The sequence below is a fragment of the Leopardus geoffroyi genome, chromosome A3 (assembly GCF_018350155.1).
Source record: "Leopardus geoffroyi isolate Oge1 chromosome A3, O.geoffroyi_Oge1_pat1.0, whole genome shotgun sequence".
In the NCBI taxonomy this organism is placed as follows: Eukaryota; Metazoa; Chordata; class Mammalia; order Carnivora; family Felidae; genus Leopardus; species Leopardus geoffroyi.
In genome coordinates, this window is record NC_059336.1 from 23,509,633 (window position 1) to 23,530,805 (window position 21,173).

General features: G+C 41.9%; 1 protein-coding gene and 1 pseudogene across 5 annotated transcripts in view; one reads left to right on the forward strand and one right to left on the reverse strand.

The window, feature by feature from the left end:
• The window catches only part of PHF20 (PHD finger protein 20), a 171,636-nt gene that overhangs the window by 141,584 nt on the left and 8,879 nt on the right, over nucleotides 1-21,173 (reverse strand). Inside the window, exon 1 of one of the 5 annotated variants that reach the window (XM_045444762.1) lies at nucleotides 5,908-6,040. The exons of 2 other annotated variants lie outside the window; for them this stretch is intronic. The gene's annotated coding sequence lies outside the window, so the exon portion shown is untranslated. Of the gene's footprint in view, nucleotides 1-2,099; nucleotides 2,198-5,907; nucleotides 6,041-21,173 lie in introns of those variants that run through there. 2 more of the 5 variants (XM_045444767.1, XM_045444763.1) reach the window with 2 other exon arrangements.
• Nucleotides 7,418-7,530, forward strand: LOC123581750 (annotated as a pseudogene).

The following is a 21,173-nucleotide window of genomic DNA, read 5'->3' on the forward strand; positions in this document are numbered from 1 at the left end:
TGTCTCTTAAAAAATAAAGTAAAACGTTAAAAATTTTTTTTTAAAAAATCAGGTCTCTACTAAGATGAAAAGAGCTTGAAATTGTCACCTTAGATGCCTGGGAGTCAGCCTTTAAAATCCTAGAATTATGTTCCTGACATGGGATAAGTTCTCATCAAATCAAATCTTTTTTTTTTTTTTTTTTTTATTTTGACACATAGTGTGAGCAAGGAAGGGGCAGAGAGAGAGAGAAAGAGAGAAAATCCCAGCAGGCTCCGCATTGCCAGCACACAGCCCAACTTAGGGCTCAAAACCAAAAGCCTCAAGATCATGACCAAAGCCAAAACCGAGAGTCAGACGCTTAACTGAGCCACCCAGGCACCCTCATTTTTTTCTTTTTTAATGTAAGGTCTATGCCTAGTGTGGGGCTAGAACTCACGACCCCGAGGTTAAGAGTCACATGCTCTACAAACTGAGCCAGCCAGGCACCCACAAACCATCATTTTAAATCCTTCCCCAAAGTCCATGGATCCACCACCTCCCTTTCATACAAACTGCCCTATTTATGCTCAGTGACTCACACCAGGCTCCTAAAATTTTATGGGATTTCTGCAAGCTTGTTACTTCCATTATTTGGTCAAAGAAAGCAAAGAACAGCTGGATACCTAGCCTAAGACCTAGAAAAGCTGTCACAGCATTATAAATTGGGGTTTCAATTTTCAGTAGGTTACCCTAAGTTAAGGTTAGTCAGTTAACAACCTATAAGGGGCAATTGCTGAGAGAGATGAATAAAACAGGAACATCCTCCCTTTCTCTGAGCTTACAATCCAACCAAGGAGGCTCTAACTAAGCACACATTTTGGTTAAAGAATGTTTATCACGAAAACTGTAAACTTCCCCCCAGTAGCTCCTAAAAAGGAATGGAGACTGGGCAGTTAGAGACAACCTTGAGCCCTGATTTCTAGGCAGTGTCAGCAACTGCCTTTGAAGACAATCAGGTGTTCTCAAAGAACTATTAGTTTTACTCACTGATGAAATTATTTGAAATCTAGATTACTTGTCATCCCCCTTAGCAAACTCTTGTCTGAGGTTTTATGGCTGAGTGTGTCATTAAGAAGAAAAGCACTTAGAAGTCATTTTTAAATAGTGTTTGGACTCAGGATACACTTTCAAATTACAGACAGGGAGTCTGAGCACCTTTCAAGTCCCGGAAGAAGTACCAGGTAGCTAATTCCCCACTGATATGCAAGACCTTTGGGAGAAGAGGACTAAAAGCATTACATCTCACTTTCCTCTGCCCAGCCTGCTAATTGAAAGCAAAAAAGAAAGTTGGGGTGGGGAGGAGAAGAAAACACTTTTTAAATATATATCAGATAAGAGATACAAACATGGTTGTATGTAAACTACAAGACTCCCTCTTAGTGATTCAGGGACGTACCTAACGTTGAATGAACACTGAAGAACACTGAGAAGGTTAGGCAATTTTGAATGAAGTAAAGCATAGAACTGGCAGAGGACATGGAGGCAGAAGTATGCTGAAGTTGGGTGTGAGGACAAGCTGGCTGCCTAGGCTAGAAAAGAGGCAGTGGCAGGAGTGACTCGGACGAGGGAATGATTGGCAGCCTGCCCAACAGAGCACGTGAAAGAAATCAGATCTAACAACATGCTCCCACAGACACTGGGTTTCTAAGCAAGGTACTAACAAAGACTCAGAGCAGGGTAAACCTTGGAGATAATCAGCCCCTCATTTTGCAAACGGGGAAAATGAGGCCCACTAGCATTAAGTGACTTGCCTCAGGTCTCACAGTGAGTGGAAGAGCTGGGACTAGAGCCAAATCCAGATCAAATCCGTTACTGAAGAGGATCTGACATTCATGTGAGGGATGAGAGGGAGGGGGAGACACAGGACACAAAATAGTCTAGTCATTCAGGTTTGTCCTGATTAGGGCCCAGAACAGGATCATGCTGGAAAAGGCCATGACAGATGACAGCCAGGGAAATAGGTACAGATGACTTAAGACATTTAGGGAGGAAAAACCCACTAAAACTCAGAAATAGAGATGTTGGTACAAAAACAGAGAGAGCATCCCAAGCATAGAATCCCCATCAAAGAATGTCACCTTTCCACCAGCATTCCCCTTTGTGAAGTTCTCATACAGAGATAAGCCAGGAGCTTCTATCCAAGGTCCAGGCACCTGCCTTTCCCAGGCCAATTTCCAGAACCTAGAAAACCAAGAAGGACTCCTTGGAAATTCCAACACCTATCAGCCTGATAACCTGGGGTATCTCAGACTTCCTTCCAACCCATAGTAGGATGACAAGTGAGGAATTAGAGACACAAGATGGCTAACTACTATATCAGCTCTGAAGTATTTATTTACTAGAAGACTTCATGTCAAGAATGATGTTGACAACTAGAGCACCTGGCTGGCTCAGTCAGTAGAGCACTCACCCCTTGATCTCAGGGTTGTATATTTGAGCCTCACGTTGGGCACAAAGTTTACTTTAAAAAAAAAAAAAATTAGAGGTGGCTCAGTTGGCTAATCGTCCGACTCTTGATTTTGGCTCAAGTCACAATCTCACGGTTCTCAAGATCGAGCCCCACAGACAGTGCAGAGCCTACTTGGGACTCTGTGTCTACCCCTCTCTCTGCCCCTCCCCTGCTCATTCTCTCTCTCTCAAAATAAATAAATAAACTTAAAAAAAAAAAAAAAAAGAATTATGTTCACAATTAAGCAACAAATATTTAAGCATTTAAATTTGACAAAATACATAGAAATTCAAACTCCCAAAGAAATTTTAACCATGGTTTTAAAAGCTAAATGCTAGAATAACTGTAATTAAGTATAACTCCCTAGTCTTCAGAAGGGGACCATGGCCTTGTACAAACTTGAAGGGATGTGTCTGGATAAAGAGAAAGTGGAAAATAATACCCCAGCAAAAGGCTAACCACCACCTTTTTGTTCCCAGAGATATCCATGGCTTTGTGTATAGAACCCCACTACTCCAAGTGTAGTTCAGTAACATTAGCATCACCTGGGAATTAGAAATGCAGATACTAAGGTCCCACCCTAACCTACTAGATAAAAATAAGCATGTTAGTAAGACCCTCCCCCCATAGACAATTTATGTGCACGTTCAAGTTTGAGAAGCACTGACGCAGAATACTTTAAAAATGCACCGTATATAGCAGTACCAAACAAAGTACCAAACAGGCATATAAAGAGACAAAATACCTGCTCACTTTCTGTAATCATATTTTATTGGGTACTGCTGAGACAGACCTCCAATGTTTTTTAATCAATTTGGTACTTACTAACGACCATATGATCTAAATGTGGCATACATTTCACTTCCTGAAATAAAACACCTTAGCTCTAGGGCCTTCATGAACATGAAATATGAAACAGCTTAGTTGTTCTGAAATACAATAATGGTTAATTTTATTCAAGTTCCAACATTGAGTTCAGAGCACTTCTCCACAAGCCCCATTAATTCCACAGGTTCCTGGGAGTATCATTAAATCCCCCAGCATCCCTAAGAAGCAGGTGCTTGGCAAACATCCAATCTCCAAATGAGATTCAGAAGGACCTGGTCCTGAAAATGCAGTACCTTCATTGCTTGACAGTGTAGCTTCTCAGGCCCAAACTCTCTCCCCCACTGAGGCCTCATACAGCTGCACACTCAAGTACTTCCCAAAAGGGAGAAAGGTCAGATGTATCATTATCCCATAAGCACTTGGGATTCCAGCTGTGGAGAAATTAATCCGGTTAGGGGTGCAGGCAGAGAAGCCCTGAATAAGATCCGGAAAGGCAGAGGGTAATACAAAAGAAAGAACCTACTGAGAGGCTTTTAAGAGACAAGAGGTCCCAGATACTTAGAGATTTTAAGGTGGGGACTGGGAAAAAGGCTTGGCAGACATGTGAGAAAATGATGGGGGGAGATAAGTATCCATCCCCCACCTGCACCTCAGAGACAAGAACAAAAAGAGTGACGAAGAGATTCCTCCAAATGACCTCTTTTCTTGATAAAAGGAAGGAAGAAAGCCAAAGTAGGGAGGAAGCTTAATGAGCTGGAAGCAAGACTAGAAGAATCTCTTCAGATTTTTTTCCCAATACTGGGGAAAAAAGCAAAAAAGAAAACAGTACCCATCTAACCAGAATCTTATAGGAAGCAAACTACCCAGATAATAGAGTCTTGTGAACAACCAAAGAAATGCGAAGGGATTCCTTTCCAGTTTAAACCCATGCTGGGGGGTAAGGCAGTCCTGGACCTGAGGCCACACCTCCCATATGAGTAGAACAGGGAAAACCTCTGAAGACACCAGTAAGCAGAGCGGCGTCCAAAGAGAGTTAGGATTCAGAAAAATGCAGAAAATGGGATAAGGCGAACCAAGACAGAAGAGTTTCTGTTAGTAGAAAACAAAGATAAAAGATAAAGTAGACACACATGCAGGCACCCTTTAGGAGGGGGAATCTTCCCCTTAGGGGAGGGGAATTCAGGAGGTGTGACTATAGGAAGTGTGCTCAGAAAAAAGGCCACAGAAGCAGAGAAAGTGCTGTGCTGAAGAAAGATACGCATTCACCAAAGGAAGAGGAAATGGGTGCCCTGACCAACAGGGAGAGCACCTAAAAGGGAAATGGGGTTCCAAAGAGGAAAGGAAACTGAGGAATGAGAATGTCTTGGATAGCAGAGAAGCTAAAAAGAACAGGAGGCATGCTCAAGAACCAAGGATCGTGGCCGGGAAATGAGAAGACAGAAAAAATGTGTGCCCTCTGAGATTTAATAAGCATCAGGAAGGTGGCTGCACCCTGAGAACTGTGTAACCAAAAAGGGTGGACTCTGTACATCTTGAAGGCACAGGAAATAAATACACTTTCAGAATGAAAACCAATCTCTCCAGGAAATAAGGTAGTTCAATTTGAGGAACTCATGAAAATGGGTGCAACCCCAAGAATACAGTGACTAGAAAAAGCAGTGAATTCCTTTATGTGTGGTACTGCAAATATCTATCTTTAAACTTCAGGATTTGGATCGCAGACTCTGGAAATGAGGTGCACCCCCCACTTTTGAAGGGCTGGGGAAATGAAGTGGCCCCAAAATTTAAGAAATCTTGGAAAGCATATTGCAAGATCTGGGGCCTGGAGAACGGGATTCTTCCTTGGATTTATGGGAATATAGATATCCCCAAAACGTTGGTTATTGGACCCCAGATCTGAGACTCAATCATGGGGCAAACCCCAAAATTTGAAATGGAGTGCGTATTCAGAATTGAGGCTCGGAAAAGGGAGTGTCCTCCCAGTTTGGGGGTGGGTGCTTGGGAAATGGGGTACATCCTCAGTTTGAGGGGCTTTGGAAAGTAAGATAAAACCCCAGGGCTGGAGTTTAAGAAAGGGGGTGCACCACATTTTCTAAACTATAGAGAAAGGGGACACTCCCATAGTCAGGGGCTTGAGAAAGGGGTGTGCTCCCCAGAATAGGATAAAAGAGTCAATAAAAGAAAACGCGTTCCCAAAGCACAAGGCAACAGCAGAGGCTGGTGGTGGAGCTCTCGGGGGCCACAACAGCACAGGTTCTAGCCCTAGCCCTTACCCCCCACCCCCAACACGGCCCGCTCCGCGCCCCAAGCCCGCACCCCGCGGCCCAGCCCCCTCGGGCGGCGCTGATTGGCCGCGGCCGCCGTCATTCCCTGGGGCAGCCCTGGGGATTGGGCGCCGCTCGCACGCCCGCCACGCTCTCAACAGCGGTCCCAGGGCCTCCCTCCGGGCTGGGCGAGCGGGGCCGGGACGGGAGCGAGGCCGGGCAGGGAACCCGAGCAGCGGTGGAGGCCGTCACCGCTCCCGCTAGCACCGCGCGCACGGCGTGGGCCCGGCCCAACCCGGCCCCGGCCAGCCGGCTTCTCCTCGCCGCGCCTCGCCGCGAGCTCACCTCACAGCCCCGCTCCGGCTGCGCCGCTCCAGGACCAACCGACAGAAGGACTCTGCGTGCTGCGCACCACGTGACCCCCGGGACGCGCCCAGCGTATCCCCCGCCCCCCACACACACGCACCATCGCCACCACCGAGTGACGCAGCGCCCCAGCTGCCCCGCCCTCGGCCCCGCCCCGCCCGATCCCCGTGGCTACGGCTCCGGCGGGCCACGCCCCCTGCCCTGACGCGCGGGAACCACGCTGGCGCCAGGATCCACAGCACGAAGTCCCCACTCACCCATAACCACTGAGGTTACACGAAGCCTGGGACTGGACACTATGCATCACCTGTGAATAATGTCTCCTAAATGCGTCTCGAAGCCTCCCACTTTTCTCCATCCCATTGCCAACACTGTAGTCTAAACCACCTCTCTCAGATAATGGTGGTCCCCTCCATCGCATTACCCTTTTCCTTTACAATCTGTTCTTCACATACAGAGGTGGAAGCTTTTCAAAACTCAAGTATAATCACAGCCATCCCCGGCTCAAAGCCCGTTGCTCACTGTTCTTCGGATTGAAATCTTAATCTTCATGGTAGCCTATCAACCAGGCTTTTCAAAGTCTGAACCTAACCTACCTGTCTCACATTTTCTCACATCCCGCTTTCCAAACGTTCTCTGCTCAAGCCAGGTTGCTTGCCGCCTCGGGGTCTTTGCACTAATACCTTCTCTACTTCGCCTCATTAACTCCTAGGAAAGGATTCCAACTGCTGGTGTGGAGAGGACCTGTAGTTTGCCTCTGAGGAGCGAGATCAGAGTTGCAACCACACCAAAAGAGTATGAAATGTTTTCCCAAAGGAATTTGGGAAGTCCCAAGGAGAGGTGCTAAACAATTGTTATTTATGAGCCAATGAGGACTTTATTTTACATTGGAAAGACCAAGCAGCCAGATTGCACTTTGTAAAATGTAAGTCCGATTATGTCACTGTACTGCTTAAAACAACCAATCTGTCTATTCATCTGCATCCTTCATCCTTGCTCATCCTCTGGCCACACTGACTTTCTGTCAGTTTCTATGGCTCTTTCTAAGTTCTTTTCCAGCTCCTGGGTCATTGAATAAGCTGTTGCTTTTTGCAAAGCTGACTCTTCATCATGCAGGTCTCAGTTTATCATCTCCTCAGTGAAAGTCTCTTTGGCTACATTATCTAGAAGAGCTTCCCTCCATCACATGCCTGCCCCATGACAATTACTCTCTGCCTTATCACTGTTCATTTTCAACAAAGCACTTAACACAGTTTTAATTATTTCATTTGTTCTCTTGATTGTATTTGTCTATTTCCTAAATTAGAATTAGGGGCTGTCTTATATCAACTGAATTGTCAAACCTGACAAATAATAGATATTCAATGTGTATCTGTGGAAAGAATGAAAGGGAAAGAGAAGCCTATCAGGCTTGAAGAGGGCATTACTTTGGGGCGGAGGGCAGTGCTTAGGAAGAGGTTCTGGGAAACCAGGGACAAAAGCTTCAGTTGTGTTCACTCTGGCAGCACATATACAAAAATTATAACAATACTGAGATTAGTGTGGCCCCTGCCCAAGGATAGCATGCAAATTAGTGAAATATTCCATTGTAAACAAATTTTTTTCAGGAATCTGAGGACCAGAACCACCTGCATAAACTCAGCTAAGTGCTCCAATACAGCTAAGAAAGGACCTTCCCAGGATCTTCTTGGTTTAACATGAAATCATTCAAATGTTAGTGGCTGTTGTGGCATATGGAGAATTTATTGTCCCACAACCATAGTAATGTCAAGAATCCCAGACTCAATACTCCTGCATAAATACAACATGTTTCTTCACTTATTCAACATGTATGCATTGAGATCCACGCTTGAACTGGGCACCAAAGACACAGGGCAGAATGACATTTGGGCCCTACTCTCAAGGATCTCAAAGCCTGGAAAAGAAATCATCACAGTTTGGGGGTACCTGGGTGGCTCAGTCGGTTGAGTGTCCGACTCTCGGTTTCAGCTCAGGTCATGATCTTGCGGTTCATGGGTTTGAGCCCCACATCAGGCTCTGCACTGAGAGTGAGGAGCCTGCTTGGGATTCTCTCTCTCTGTCTCTCTCTTAGCCCTCCCCTGCTCACTCTCTCTGTCTTGAAATAAATATATAAACTTAAAAAAAAAGTTTAAAAAAATCATCACAATTTGTAAGTTAAAATTCTTTAAAAAAATTTTTTTTAATGTTTATTTTTGAGAGACAGATTGACAGAGTGTGAGCAGGGAAGGGGCAGAGAGGGAGACACAGAATCTGAAGCAGGCTCCAGGCTCCCAGCTGTCAGCACAGAGTCCGACACAGGGCTCAAACTCACTAACTGTGAGATCATAATATGAGCCAAAGTCGGATGTTTGCCCGGCTGAGCCACCCAGGCACCCCTGTAAGTTAAAATTCTCTTTGGCTGTTGCAAGTACAATCACTGACACTGTTGCCAACACAAGCAGAAGAGAACTATATTACAGAAATATTGAGGACAGGGCACCTGGGTGGCTCAGTACATTAAGCAGCTGGACTCTTGATTTTGGCTCAGGTCATGACCTCACAATCGTGAGATCGAACCCCACCTGGGGTTCTACACTGACAGCACGGAGCCTGGTTGGGATTCTCTCTCTACCCCTCCCCTGCTCACACATGCACTCTCGCTCTCTCTAAATAAATAAATAAACTTAAAAAAAAAAAGGATATCGAGGGCCTAGAGCATGGAGGAGGGCAGGCTTGGAAAATCAGCAGACAGAAAAGGAGCTTCACCAAGAAGCAGCTGCTTCTGCCAGCAGCACTACACACCACAGCTGGGATTGAATCCTAACATCCTTTTGTCTTTGAGTCACTCACTTAAAAGGCAAAAAAAAAAAAAAAAAAAAAAAAAATCTTGGCCAGGAGCCGCTGAGCCGCTGTTGATTGGTCAATCTCAGGTCACATGAATTAGTTCAAGCTGTCAGGGAAAGAGGAGAGGCGCAATCTGCCCCTAAGGATATTCCCGCAAATTGGGGAGGGAGGGGAGAACTGATGCTGGCCAGGCAAAAATAACTTGATGCAGGTATGAATAAAGTATCTTGAGAGTTAAACTCTTTCTGATTCCTGCAAAACCTGGTTTGCCAGCTTCTTCTAAACTGGATGTTCACTGGCTGCTAGTCACAGAACTCCATTTGCCAAATTCTGATCAAAAGCCTGGTCTTACCACTGCCTCCCTGGCAGCATCCATCTTTGGGCCTTAAGAACCTCTTCAGCATCTCACTAGTAGTTGGTCTCAACCTCCCAATTATTTCTTAGATCCTTTCTTCATACAAAATAGGCATTCAACTAATAGTTGTAATTAGTGAATAAGTGAATGAATGTAAAGCAGCCTCAATTCCACAGAGTAGAATCTCTCCTGCTAAGTATCTAACCAATTTAGAACCCCGGCTTCAGCCTGTAAAATGACAGCTCCACAACAAAATCGTGCATACTCCCAAGGTATACAGCAGCACAAGAGGCATTCAGTAGCTACACGGAAAGTCCTCTCGCTCCGTAAGCATCTCTTCATTACTCTTCATTACTCTTCATTACTTTTCTTCTTAAATTGTCACATTTAGGTTAAATAGCATATGAGAAAATGTATTATAAACTGCAAAGCTCTATATAAATGATTTTCTGATTGCTTCCTTCCTAGATTCGTCATCACCTGGAGTATTCAAAATGTCCTTGACTAAAGAGAGGCAGAACTAAAGGCCTTAAGTGAGATAGGATATTCAATTAGAGAAAACTAATCTTTCTCAGCCTCTAGCTAGCAAACCTTTACACTCTGTCCTTATGCAACCCCAAGGTATTTACAATGAGTCTGTCTAGAGTAAAGGGGAAAACTAAAATAGAAATCAAGCCCCTTAGCTGTGACTCATACTGAACAGACCCCATATACTCAGAGCATCACCAAGCTTGAGCCTGTCTGTCTCCAGAGCAGGAACTGGGGCATGATATCTGCAGCACCCAGCTGAGTGTGAGAACTCAGGAAGCCGGAAACCACAGTCACAGCAGCATCTGAGAGGTCCAAGAACCTTCACAAGGCGCCAGGGGCCCAAGGGAAGCAAGTTGAGTCTTGGCCCTGGCCTGAGTTCTTCCAGTCTGGACCTGATGGAAAGTTCTTGAGCCTTAGTGCTCTCCAGGTGAGGGGGAGGAGAATTAAGTAGGAATTTCCAGCATTTTGCAAGATTATAAGAAGGGAGGGAAAAGAGGAAAAGGAGAGAACATTTTTTATTCTTGTCCTAGCTACTAAAAAGAGTGATAAAATTCCCCTGGACCACTTCAAGGGACTATGTCCTGTTCAGCTCTGTACCTTGGGGACCCCAATACCTAGCACTGTTCCCTGTACTTTAAGCATATTTAATGCATATTTCTCGTGAGTTGAAACTCATGCCAATCAGAGATAAAGAGAAAGGGGGGAGGAGTTTAGCCCTAGGGACTAAAAGAATGGAATGGAGGTTTAAAGAGTTGATGAAATGAACAGTCTCTAAATCTGCTGGTGCTCCACTGCCCAAAAGTCTTATAATTTAATTTTAAATAGTTAATGGTTTGCCATATGGTTCAACTGCCAGAAACTATATAAAAGGTATACAATACAAAGTTCCCTCAAATTCCTGTCATTGGTCCTATTTCCACTGGTTAATCACTATTCTTACTTTCTTAGGAAGACTTTAAGGATTTCTTTTTTTTTTTTTTTAATGCCACACAGGTTTGTTTTTTTTTTTTTTTTTAAGTTTATTTAATTATTCTGAGAGAGAGAGAGAAAGCACAAGCAGGGGAGGGCAGAGAGAGAAGAAGAGAGAGTCCCAAACAGGCTGTCGGACACTTACCTGACTGAGCCACCCAGGTGCCCCCTTTCAGGATTTCTCTCTATATATATATGTACATAAATTCAAATACATTCTGACTCTTTTATTCAAAAGGAAGCATTTTTTTAAGATTTTTTTTTTTCTAAGTAATCTCTACACCAATGTGGGGCTTCAACTCACAATCCCAAGATCAAGAGTCCCGTGATCTACTCACTGAGCTAGTCAGGGGCCCCCAAAAGGAAGCATTTATATATGTTGTCCTCCATCTTACTTTTTTTTGCTAAACAAGGTTAGACACCCTAGAATACATTTTGTACAATGGCATAAAAATAATTTCCTCATTATCTTGTTTTACTTTATTGCTGCATAGTATTCCTTGTGTGGATGTACTATAATTTGCTTCATCAGTCCCTTATTGAAGGAAATTTGGGTTGCTTTCAATCTTTTGCAATTTATTTCTTTTTAAATGTTTATTTATTTATTTTGAGAGAGAAAGCATGCATGTGTGAGTGGGAGAGGGGCAAAGAGAAAGGGAGAGAGAGAATCCCAAGCAGATTCTGAGCTGTCAGTGCAGAGCCTGATGCAGGGCTCAATCTCATGAACCATGAGATCATGACCTGAGCAGAAATCAAGAATCAGATGCTTAACTGACTGAGCCACCCAGGTACTTCCAATCTTTTGCAGTTTAAAAACAATGTTCCATTTACAAATTGTAAAGCACATGTGCACAGACAGAGCTGTACTCTAAATTCTCAGAAATGGAAGCTATGAGCCACAGCAATATATGCATTTATAACTTTGTTAGAGATTGCAATTTGCCCTCTATAGATTCCGCAAAGATATATAACTCCAAAGTTGCAAAATGTGTCACAAGTAATCTGTTACTTGCAATAATTAAAATCCAGCAATTTATTTATAGTTTAAGCGACAGAAGCAGTTTCAAAATTATTCCCATTATCTTAGTCTCATTTACTTTCATTCCCGGTAAGGAAAGAAATGAGTAATGTTCTAGTTTCTACTTACAAATGTGTATAACACACTGCATAATTGTGTGTATCATATATGTCAATGTTACCCCCTATGTGTCTTTAAAAAAGATATATCAGAAATTATCTTGATGATTTTGATGTAGAATAAAATATCCTTAAGCATGAAAGGACAAGCCATTAAGGAAAATATTATATATTGAACAACATTTAAAAATTCTATTCTATCCACAAGTATAACATACATAAACAGATAGTTTCAGGTATGTAGGGAAATGAGACTGGGAATGGAGGCTAAGGAAGTGTAACTCAAACAAAGAGGGGCCATTCACTTTGTTTCCAATGTTCATAAACGATGCTGCATTAAGAAAAAGTGAAAAGGGGGTAAAAAAGAAAACCTACTTAAGATAGAACGTGGTTTTGGCTAAAATGAAGCCCAGTCTCGGGAGGATTAAAAAATTGATGTTGAGGGTGCCTGGGTGGGTCAGTCGGTTGAGCGTCCAACTTTGGCTCAGATCATGATCTTGAGGTTGATGGGTTTGAGCCCCACTTTGGGCTCTGTCCTGACAGCTCAGAGCCTGGAACCTGCTTCAGATTCTGTGTCTCCCTCTCTCTCTGCCCTTTCCCCCCATCATGCTCTGTCTCTCTGTCAAAAATAAATAAATATTAAAAAAAATTAATTCATGCTCTGTCTCTTTCTGTCTCAAAAATAAATAAACGTTAATTTTTTTTTTTTTTTTTTTTTTTTTTTTTTTAAAGGGGCGCCTGGATGGCTCAGCCAGCTAAGCGTCCGACTTCAGCTCAGGTCATGATCTCGCGGTCCGTGAGTTCGAGCCCCGCGTCGGGCTCTGTGCTGACCACTCAGAGCCTGGAGCCTGTTTCAGATTCTGTGTCTCCCTCTCTCTGACCCTCCCCCATTCATGCTCTGTCTCTTTCTGTCTCAAAAATAAATAAACGTTAAAAAAAATTTTTTTTTAATTACTTAAATGATGGTTTGGGGAGATATTTTATTTTTAAAAAGGGGGTGGAGAGAAACAATGTTGCAACAAATAATTCTCTTAGTGGGGTGCCTGGGTGGCTCAATCAGTTAAGTTTCCGATTTTGGCTCAGGTCATAATCTCACAGTTTGTGAGTTTGAGTCCGAGTTGGGCTCTGTGCTGACAGCTCAAAGCCTGGAGACTACTTCAGACTCTGTGTCTCCCTCTCTCTGCCCCTCCCCTGCTCGCACTCTGTCTCTGTCTCTCTCTCCCAAAAACAAATAATAAAACATTAAAAATTTTTTTTAATTCTTAGTGATGATCATTCATAACGTTTCCAATTGTTATAAACAATGTTTCATTAAACAGCCTTGTATATTCAGTACAGGAGAAAAAGAGAAAAAGTGGAGTTGGGCTGGCTTAATGAAAATAGTGAACCAAGAATATGAGTATATCCTGAGTATATCCGTGTAATTATATGTATTTGAAGTTTAAAAAAAAAGTGATGATGATGGTGGTGATGGTGAAGAACGTTAATAACTGACATTCTGCTGCCCAAATCCCACTGGATTTCTTCTTGCCTGCTTATTGACTCACTAAGACCCAGAAGCTCTCTTCACCTTCTTGCTGCCCCACACTTGTGCGTTTGAAATCTCACCTCCGTGACTTCACCCAACCCAGCACAGCCCACGGTTCCCTTGGGCCTAAAACCATATCTCACATCCAATCTTAATTCCAAATTCCAGGCTCTAAATAGCACTCTAAAAGTCACTGGGTGATAATTATGGAGAAACAGGTAGTCCCAGGTACTCTCACACCTTATTCCACTTTTTCTGCTCTCTTTGACTATATCATTGTCTTTTTTATTTCCTTGCTTCTTCATAAACCCTTTTCAGGTCTTTATGCTTTTTTTTAAAGTTTACTTATTTGTTTAAGCAATTTCTATACCCAAAGTGGGGCTCAAACTCATGATCCCAAGATCAAGAGTCACATGCTCCTCTGACTGAGCCAGCCAGGCGCCTCTGGGTCTCTATACTTTTCAAAGGTTTATTTATCCTAGTTGCTAAATCATCATCCCTCCTCCTCCTTTTATTTTCAGGGGAGGCTTTTCATTGCAAGAGATAAAATAGAGGCAGAAACCTCTGCATACTTGGCTAAAGTAGAGACGAAAATTGCCATAAAAACCCAAATGACAAAACCTGACAATTACAAGAGAGTTGGATCCTGCCCACATTTAACTCTCCCTGCCCCAGAAGGCTTCTGTCCTCCCACCAGATGCCTTGGGGTAGGACCTCTGACTTTTCAAAGGCCAGATGGGGAAATAAAATTTATATTTATATTCCCTATAGATTTCCAATTTTTTCTTTCACTCCTACACACTCACCTTTGCCTATCTCCCCTTCCTATTGTATTTCAAATCTTTATCTTACCCTCTTTTTTTAATATGTATTTATTTAGGGTACCTGGCTGGTTCAGTCAGAAGAGCATGCAACTCTTCATCTCAAGGTCTTGAGTTCCAGCCCCATGTTGGGGGAAGAGATTACTTAAACAAATAAAACTTCTTTTTTTTTTTTAAGGGGCGCTGGGTGGCTCAGTCAGTTAAGTGTCTGACTTCGGCTCAGGTCATGATCTCATAGTTCCTGAGTTGGAGCCCAGTGTCAGGCTCTGCGATGACAGCTCAGAGACTGGAGTCTGCTTAGGATTCTGTGTCTCCCTCTCTGTTCACGCACTCTCTCTCTCTCTCTCTCTCTCTTTAAAATAAATAAAAATTTTTAAAAATTAAAAAAAAATTAAGATCTGTTTCAGGTGTGCCTGGATGGTTCAGTTGGTTTAGCACCCAACTCCAGCTCAGGTCATGATCTCACAGTTTGTGACTTCAAGGCCCACATTGGGCTCTCTGCTGTCAGCAGAGCTGGCTTCGGATCTTCTGTTGCCCTTTCTCCCTGTCCCTCCCCTGCTCAGGCACTCTCTCTCTCTCTGTAAAATAAATAAACATTAAAATAAATGAATAAAAATAAATGAATAATAATCTTTCATATCTTCAGAATTTAAAATTGATAAGGGTAGGGACTTTGTTTTGTTTACTGCTATATCCCCAGTGCATGGAATAATGTCTAGCATGAAAGAGGTACTTAAAATTTCTCATGGATGGCAATATCAAACAATATTTTTGGAGTACTTCCATTATGCCCTCTATTCTAAGTTTCTTTACACATTTATTTTCTCACCTAATCTTTATAACAACCTTATAAGATTTAACAACTCTTTAAATGTGATGTCCCAAACTTTTCAGTGGCCTGTGAACAACTGAGAAAAAAATAACAGGTCGATTTTAAGCATGTGCAGATCTATCTGTAGTGTAAATATTCACACTGGGGCTGATTTCAAACTACCAGTGTGAGATCAACTGGCTCCACAAATTCCTGGACATTTAATAATTGGTTCATGAGCTGGTACAAACCCTCCAGCACATCACTGGCTAGCAGAGCATGGAAGACCTTTCACAAATTAGTACTTATGTATCTTTCCAAAGAAATCGTCTCTGACTTTTCAACTCACCCACGCAATCGAATTGTACAGAATTCCTGTCTGTGTGAGAACATGCCCTGCTTGTCTATACTTAATTGTCATTGGGCAACGTGCTCTATATCTGAGAAGATCTTTCATCTTTCCTTTTTATATCCCGGCTTTACATTGATGCATCTCCAAAGCAACCCCAACCAATTCAACAAATAGTTGTTAAACAACCAGTACATTCCAGGCAGGATGCTAGGAGCTGGGGGAGAGGGGAAGGATAGAGATAAAGGAGAAGCAGTCCATGTTCTCAGAGTAGCTCACAATCTGGTAGTAAAGGCAAATGTGTAAGCTGGATTACAATCCAATAAGAGCAATAATGAGAGATTGATGGAGTCTAACAAGTGTAGGCAGGATAATGGCCAACTTCCTAGAGGATAAAACACGAACGTATTTAAGGACAGATATTTTCTAGGCATGGAGATACAGGCCATTTGAGGCTTTACAAACAGATTAAAAAGTGGGGTAAGACAGATGATAGGGCATTCTGGATTCCTCTGTGCTCCCCAAACTGTCAGTGGGAAACCACTGCACTCCATTATAGGAGAATCTCCAATAGGAAAATGATCAAAATCAATGAATAGATTATGAACACAGGACTTCAAAATAAAATCTTTTTTTTTTAAAGTTTATTTTGAGAAAGAGAGAGAGAGCACAAGCAGGGGAAAGACAGAGAGAGAGGGAGAAAGAATCCCAAGCAGTTCCTGAACTATCAATGCAGAGACCCATGCAGGGCTCAAACCCACGACCCGTGAGATCATGACCTAAGCTGAAACCAAGAGCCAAAATTAAGATTCAGACGCTTAACTGACTGAGTGACCCAGGTGCCCCAAAATCTTTTTAAAAAATGGGGTGCCTGGCTGGCTTATTCAGTAGAGCATGCAACTCTTGATCTCTGGGCTGTGATTCAAGTCTCATGTTGGGTGTAGAAAATACTTAAAAACAAAATCTTAAAAGGGTACCTGGGTGGCTCAGTTGGTTAAGTGTCTGACTTCAGCACAGGTTATGATCTCATGGTTTATGGGTTTGAGTCCTGCGTCAGGCCCTATGCTGTGTGGAGCCTACTAAGGATTTTCTCTCTCCCTCTCTCTCTGCCCCTCCCCTACTCTCTCTTTCTCTCTCTCAGTAAGTAAATAAAAACTTTAAAAAAATTTTTTAATAATAAAATATTTTAAAAAATCATGAACACAAGGAGAAATATGATAATAACTCACCATCTTGAGGGGCACCTGGGTGGCTCAGTTGGTTAAGCATCCAAGTCTTGATTTCAGCTCAGATCATGATCTCATGGTTTCTGAGTGTGAGCCCCACATGAGGCTTCCTGCTGTCAGTGCAGAGCCTGCTTGGGATTCTCTTTCTACCCCATTTGCACCCTCTCTTTCTCTTTCTCAAAATAGATAAAAATAAACTTTAAGAAATAAGTCAACATCTTGAGAAATGTTTGCCAAAATTTTGTACCTGTTGCTTATCATCAAATCCATGGCCAGCAAACTAGGTATTCTGTTGATGGATCAAAGAACACCATAGAACTTGATAGCCCTGTTTCAATCAATACAAGCATTGGAAAATGTAGCAAAAAAAAATATCAGAAATGACAAATAAATGTTGGTGGCATATAGAGAAGAGTAAATGTGATAAATATATAAATAATAAAAAATAATGAAACTAACACTATGTTACAGCTACTGATTTATGTGCCTTACTTGTATTAAATTATTTAACTTTTGTCTCAATTTGATAAAGTAGGTATTATTATTATCCCACAGATATTTCACAGATGGGAAAACTGAGACTTAAGACAAGTTAAATGAGTCCCTCAGTGTTACGGACATATAGTGGCATGCTGGAGCCAGCCTCTTCTGGCTTGCAAGAGCTGATAAATATTCAGTTGGAGCTTAAAATAGGCAATAGTGGGAATATTTACATTATAGCAAATATTACACATCAGGCTTTCTTGTTTTTGTTTTTGTTTTTGTTTTTTTTAGAGAGACAATTTATCAGCATACCATTGGTAGTCTTGGGTATTATTCAAGGCCCTGGAGACAAAATAATGAGCAAAATGAACAAAAGTATCTGCCTTCATGGAGTTTATAGACTAATGGTAAGAGATGGGCAATGAATACATAAGTAAAATATATGGTACGTTAGATGATGACAAATGTTATGAAGAAAAATAAAGCAGGAAAGGGGAATAAGTAGTTAGAGAGAGTTAGAGGATGGTCAGGGAAAGCCTCACAGAGAAGGTAACATCTAGGCATGCTTGGATGGCTTAGTCAGTTGAGATTTCAACTCTTGATCATGATCCAGGGTCATGGAATCGAGCCCCACATTTAAGCTCCGTGCTGAGCATGGAGCCTGCTTAAGAGTCTTTCTCTCTCAGGTGCCTAGGTGGCTCACTTGGTTAAGCATCTGACTTGGTTTCAACTCAGGTCATGATCTTGCAGTTTGTGAGATGGAGCCCTGCAGCAACCCCTGTGCAAGCCTGCTTGAGATTCTTTGCCTCCCTCTCTCTCTGCCCCTCCCCATTTGCACTCTCTCTCCAAATAAATATTAAAAAGAATATTCTCTCTCTCCCTCTGCCCTTCTCCCGCACTCATGCTCTTTCTCTCTCTCTAAGAGAAAAAGAATTTAAAAAACAGGGGCCCTTGGGTGGCTCAGTCGGTTAAGCACCTGACTCTTGATTTCAGCTCCTTGGGTCATGATCCTGGGGTTATAGGATCAAGCCCAGAGGCAGGCTCCTAGCTGAGTGTGGAGCCTGCTTGGGATTCTGTCTCTCTTTTTGTCTCTGTCTTTCTTTCTCCAATCCCCTCTGCCCCTTTCCCCTGTTCACACTTTCTCTCTAAAATTAAAAAAAAATTTTTTTTTAATAAGTTAACATCCGATTAGTGATTTTAAGGAAATAGTAAGGAGGCAGACTTGCATCTGTCTTGAAGAATGTCCTAAGCAAAACTTCATACATGCAAGGTTCTCATAGGTACAAATGTAGGTTGGGTATTTAAGGAACAACAAGGAAGCCAGTTGCCTGGAACAGAGAGAGTAAAGGGGAATCTGTAAGGAAGAGTGTGATAAATATACATAGACATTATTTTTTTTTATCTAAACAAAAATTTTATCTTGGTATTCATAGCTGGATAAATCAGAAACTTCAGCAAAAATAATAGCTAATGTTTTTGGGTTTTTTTGAATAATATAGCTAATGTTTTTGAATGTTTACTGTGAGTTGAACACTGTGCTAAGTTATTCACATACACTATCTTACTTAGTCTCCTTCATATCATTTTACTTAATCCTCATAGCCGTCTGTGAGGCTGGGAAAAGTGAAACCTAACTAAAAGATTAAATAAATTATACAGAATTACAATATGTAGGAGAATGGATGAGAAGCCATGCCTGTTCCTGTCTGCTCTACAGCTACCCTTCTCTACCCTTCTCTACTAGATTGAATTGGTAGGTGAATTTCTTAGATTCACAGAGTTAATTTGAGTGAAGAAGTTTCAATGTAATTGTAGGGCAACTGAAGGATGTTATTAGGTATGTGGGTGTGATTTGGCTTACGATTAGAAAAACAAAAACCTATAGCCCTTAAGAAAGGCATTAAGAATTAACTGAAGGGAGGGCACCTGGGTGTGGCTCAGTCGGTTAAGCGTCCTACTTTCAGCTCAGGTCATGATCTCACAGTTTGTGAGTTTGAGCCCCACATTGGGCTCTCTGCTGTCAGAGAGCCACTTCAGATCCCCTGTCCCTCTCTCTCTACGCTTCCCCCCACCCCGCGCGTGCTCTCTCTCTCTCTTTCAAAAATAAATAAACATTAAAAAAAGTAAAAAAAAAAAATAACTGAAGGGAAGAAAAATGAATTAACTAAAAGAATAATTTTAATTGAGGGTGATGGGGAAAGACACACATAGAAGGTAGCATTTGAACTGGACCTTGAAGACTAAATATCAGATCCTTACATACCAGTCAGTGTCATTCATGTTAAGGAGGCAGAAACCACATTTTACCAAAGAGAATTTAATATAATGGATTGTTAACTATATAACTGAGGAAGTAAAATGAGAAATCTAAGGTATCACATTGGTAGTAATTGCAGGAACAGCTACCATTCCTAGGGCTTAGGAAACAAAGGGAAGAGGTTGGAATTATCAAAACACAAAACTTAAAAATAAACAAATAAATAAATAAACAAACAAATAAAGGAAGGGCCAAACAGAGCTGAAATTCAGATGTCTGAAGAGAAGGTGCTGCTTGGCAGGTGCTTGTGTCTGTGAATTCAGAGGAAGGGCCCCATGGGGTTCGGACCCAGACTGGCCAGTAGAAGACACTGGGCAGTCAGTGCCAGTGTCTCTGAAGAGAGAATAATGAGACTGGTTCTATGAGTGTTGTAAAAACTGCAAACTGATTGAGCTGCTGTAATGGGAAGGAGCGGCCACTGCTAGAATTGAAGCTTTGCTGGATGCCACAGAGGGCAACAGAAAGCAAGCAGGAAGGTTTCCATCGTTCCTTGTGAGCCTTGCAGTGTTCTTCTAGTAGTCTCTATTAGGAGAGCTTAACAGAGAGCCAGTAGGTAAAGGCAAAGTATTTGCAGAGTCCCAACCCCAAAATCATAAAGCAGAGGGTAGATTTGGAGCTGAAAAAATATCTAATAACTGACTCATCTGATAGGCAGGCTTTGCATGGTCTGGCTTTTCATAAGCTTCTTTGTTACAGTCACATAACCTTCTGGCAGATCCTTAAAGACAGCATACTTCCTCCTGCTACCAGGCCTTTTGCATATTCTATTCTTTGACTGAACTGTTCTTTACCTATTAAATGCTATTCCTTGCACTAAATCTTCCTTTAAAATATTTTCATAACACCTTAGACTTCTCTTGTAGCATTTGTCACAGTTGTACATCTTTTTACTCGTTACAGTCTTTTGATTAACTCCTGCCTCCTCCAACTAGATTGTAAGTTCCAGGAGGGCAGGGGCCATGACTGTTTTTGTCCTCCTTTGTTTTCCCAGTGCCTGGGACTGCCACATAGTAAAAATTCAGTATATATTTGTTAAAGGAAATATTTCAATATCCTGAAAATGGAGAATGAAGCCATTACACGATAAGATATATGTATTAGAAAGCAGAGATTTGGGGCCTTTTTATTTCCATTTTCTCCCTCCAGCATATTGTTCTAGAGGATCCTTTTCTTTTTCTTTTTTTCCCTTCTTTTTTACTGAGGTAAAATTCATATAACATAAAATTAATCATTAACCATGCTAATATGTCTAATTTTTGGCATTTAGTACATTCACAATGTTATGCAACCATAACCACTAGCTAGTTCCAGAACATTTTCATCATACCAAAAGGAAATCTCATACCCATTAAATAGTCACTCCCCATACTTCCCTCCCCACACTCCCTGGCAACCACTGGTCAGCTTTCCATCTTTATGGAATTACGTATTCTGAATGTTTCTTTCCTTTTCTTTTTTCCTTTCTTTTTTCCCTTTCTTTCTTTTTATTTATGTTGATGTTGGGGGAGAGAGAATCCCAAGCAGGTTGTCAGCACGAAAAATGATGCAGGGCTCAATCTCACAAACTGTGAGTTCATGACCTGAGCCCAAATCAAGAGTTGGATGCTTAAATGACTGAGCGACCCAGGTGTCCCTGAATGTTTCCTATGATAATACATGACCTTTTGTGTCTGGCTTCTTTCATTTAGCATAATGTTTTTGAGGTTCATTTACTTTGTAGCATGTATCAGTACTTCCTTTTTATGGCTGAATAATATTCCATTATTTGGATGTAAACACAGTTTATGCATTCATCAGTTGATAGACATTTGGATTGTGTCCATTTTTTCGGTTATAACAAATAGTAGTGCTATGAAAATTTGTGTATAGTATTT